Source organism: Schistocerca cancellata, chromosome 7 (genome assembly GCF_023864275.1).
Source record: "Schistocerca cancellata isolate TAMUIC-IGC-003103 chromosome 7, iqSchCanc2.1, whole genome shotgun sequence".
Lineage (NCBI taxonomy): Eukaryota > Metazoa > Arthropoda > Insecta > Orthoptera > Acrididae > Schistocerca > Schistocerca cancellata.
The window spans coordinates 492,788,654-492,792,415 of NC_064632.1; the positions used below are offsets into that span (position 1 = coordinate 492,788,654).

At 41.2% G+C, this 3,762-nt stretch overlaps 1 non-coding gene across 1 annotated transcript; it reads right to left on the reverse strand.

The window, feature by feature from the left end:
* Window positions 1–1,240: 1,240 nt before the first annotated feature.
* On the reverse strand, window positions 1,241–1,347 carry LOC126093520 (U6 spliceosomal RNA). The gene has a single exon (XR_007521665.1). It is a non-coding gene; the product is annotated as a U6 spliceosomal RNA (small nuclear RNA).
* Between the last annotated feature and the right edge of the window lie 2,415 nt (window positions 1,348–3,762).

Sequence of the window (3,762 nt, forward strand, 5' to 3'; positions counted from 1 at the left end):
ATTCTTCTTCCAATTTTCAGACGTACCAGCACAATACTCTGTCAGATATATTCATAGCTCTTAATTCTTTCTTCTAAACCTCTTCTTATGAGAACGTATAAGGAGTGTGTCCGAACTCTCCATTACATAAAACAATATATCCAACTTAACGCTACTCTTGTACTGTGGAAGTACTCAGATATCGATAGTAACTATATGATGCCGAAACATGGGAGCGCGATTCCAAGCATTGTGTGAGATGAGGTCTGCCTGCGAGAGTGGAAGAGTAATGTCGGTCGAGAGCTCAGAGACAGAAGACGTGTCAAGCTGCCCTCACGTCGGTGATGGCCAACACTCAAGGCCTGATTTCATTTATACAGCCACGAGAGGTTTAGACGGCTTAACTACGCTTGAAGCTGGCATTCAAGGTAAGCTTCGCAAGCATAGCGCAAAAGCAATTGCAATGTTGGGCTCCTCATTGTTAGTCCGAATTTGCAATAATCCCATGTTTTGCTTGTCAGTGAAGGGAGCCTCCTTATCCTCAAATAATAACAATTATTCTCCACATCTAAATAATATGCTGTGGTTACTAAATGTTAACGCAATTTTGGATTTTGAAATAATTTGTTAATCTGTAACTGAGCCATTATTGACGCAAGTCATTCGTCATTGTCATCATTAATACTTGTTCATCATGATTCCGACGTTTTAAAGAGACTTAATTAATGAAATCTCTTCTCAAAAGTTATTTAGTAGTTAACAGAACCCAATCAAACCCCTTTTTATTTAATTCATTCTTAGTAACAATAAGCTTTAGCCACTGATGCTGCGAATTGCTGTATATCACATGGAAAAAAGACAGTCATCTAAAGAGGTGAGTGCAAAACCTAGGGCCAAAGCAGAGAAATGTTAATTAATTGAAACCCTCGTCTGCCGACAGCTGTTGTTGATATACCTCGATGGGGCAACTGAAAATGTGTGGCCCGACCGGGAATCGAACCCGGGATCTCCTGCTTACATGGCTCAAGTTCTATCCATCTTTTTTTAATGTGTTTTTTTTTTCAATTTGTTCATTGTTGATCGTTGTGTTTGTTCGTCGCGGACGCCACATGACCTCCGTTCAAGTTCGTTGTTGATCCTTTTACTCAGTTTTTTTTTATTTATTTTTTTTATTATTACAGAGGCCAACCAGCTCTCTGACCGAACACGCTAAGCTACCGTGCCGACTAAACTCTATCCACTGCACCAACTGTACAGCACTATAAATGTGGAACGCTTCCATATTTTGCGTCTCATCCTTGCGCAGGGGCCACGCTAATCCTCTCTGCATCGTTCCAATTTTAGTATATGTACCGCCAAAGCGAGTACGGACTTATCCATTACACACTTCCCGTGAGACCCACATTCTCAACTGTCCACAATCTACATGCGTAATGTTACTAATACATATTTGCCCATCCACTGATTACTCGCGCCAACTAAGGTGATGATTGCCGCAAGAGTTCGGGCAACCTGTGCGCAGTCTCACAGACGAAGGGAATGGCCGCGTAGTCACTTAACTACGAGTCTGTCATGTAAGCAGGAGATCCCGGGTTCGAGTCCCGGTCGTGGAACCCATTTTCAGCTGTCCCAATCGAGGTATATCAACAACACCTGTCGGCAGCTGAGGGTTTCAATTAATTATCATTTATTCTAGAGAAGCTGCACGGTCATCAATGGTATCTGTTATTTCGAGAACAGTTACTATCTTAATATACCAAAACAGAGACATTGACACACCACAACATGTCATGTACTCTAATCCAGTAAATTCCATTGCACAAGCCAGATTCTGTATCACTTGTCAATTCTTCTTCAAAAACGCAGTCAGATAGCTTAGGTATTCATTGTTACAGGTTCATTTGTTCCTGAAGTTTTCCCTATACACGTACGCAGTCAGATAGCTTATCCAAATGTTAGTTTTAAGTTTTTCATGTAACGATCTGTTGAGTGCTTAAATGACAGTGAAACTGACACTCATACAACAATCACACAGTGTTAAGCAGGTTAACCTTAGCCGCTGATGCTGCGGAATTGGTTGCATACACGTTACAAGTTGCGAACTCTTTTGCTAGACGACACCATTGGAAATCATAAAAACGCAGTCAGATCAACATTACACACACAGTGGTTACAGCTGCGCTGCCTTGTTACTAGTTATATATGTTCTTTCTTTTCCAAAAATGGTTCAAATGGCTCTGAGCACTATGGAACATAACATCTGAGGTCATCAGTCCCCTAGAACTTAGAACTACTTAAACCTAACTAACCTAAAGACATCACACACATCTATGTCCGAGTCAGGGTTCGAACATGCGACTGTAGCGGTCGCGCTGTTCGAGACATAAGAGCCTAGTACCGCTCGGCGACACCGCTTTCTTTTTCAGCAATAATTGGGAGTTGTTGTCTGTGTTAATTATAAGAATTGTGTGTGGCATATTTTACGACTCATCGTCGAGGACTAAGAGTTACGAACATCATTTTTTTCCATGCGACATGACTGATTCTACGTGGCAGGCAATTTATCTTGCGTAAGCAGAACTCATTATCTCTATTTTGTAAGTGATTTTGTAGCAAGATATATTTGTTGGTGAGATATTATTTTCTGTCATACTTTTCTGATTGTTAATAACGACGGCTCACTACAAGAGATCCGCTAGTCGCGCTAGGGACCTCAGGGAACTTCCAAATGCAGCCACCACTAATCACGAGATTCTCTCTCCAGAACATTCCCAGCCTTCAAAGACTGAAGCGGAAAACCTTCGCACAGATAATGCGACACAGTTTTTACTACCTCACTACAACAGTCAAACAGTGTAACGGATGACCTCAGTGGCAATGCAGAACGCACTGCCGAATTAACAAATAGTGAAGTGAAGTGTGATGTCCTTAGGTTAGATAAGTTTAAGTAGGAGTAAGTTCTATAGGACTGATGACCTCAGATGAGTCACATAGCGCTCAGAGCCATTTGAACCAAGAGGCCAAAAGCACAAACAGGATGTGTTAACTGCCGTTAAAACAGCAAAACCCAGCACTTTGATCACCGATCTGAAACAGCACTGCAATCAAAATGCCTGTAAAATTACAGAAATTAGTACCAAAACAGATTCTGTAGAAGAAACTGTTCATTCTATTGTAGAGCAGTTAGGCACAGTTTCTCAAAAAAACTGTCGAACTAACGACAAAAGTTACAGACTTGTCCAACAACGTAGACACAAGCTCTGACGTCGCTGCCCCTGTACACTTCTCCCAAACCGAAAAGTATTTAAAAATGAAACGTAACAGGAAGTACAAGAGCTCATCAGCGTGAATGTAAAAGGTAGATTAAATTCTTTAGAACGAAAAATTCTTAACACTGAAAAAATACCAGCTCCTCCTGTAGCGCATATAGATGGTGAAATTACGCAACAATCGAATTGTGCCAGGGGTCAGATACCCGTCGACCGTATAGGCGACAATACTAGAGGAGAGCCTCATTCAGAACACTTTTTCACTAGTGTTTATCAACCTAAATATAACAATAGGCAACAACCAGAACAATCGACGATATTCTATCACCACAAATTTGAACCAAGAAGGGACGATAGGATCGATTACATACACTTCCTTCCTTCAGATACGGAAATTTAAAACATTTCGTAATGCTAGTAAAGAAATACACGCAAGGGCCTGGCTTGATCAGTTCCATTATTCTTTATCCCCCCCCCCTCGAATGGCCGATTGCAAATAAGTTGGAATTCCTGT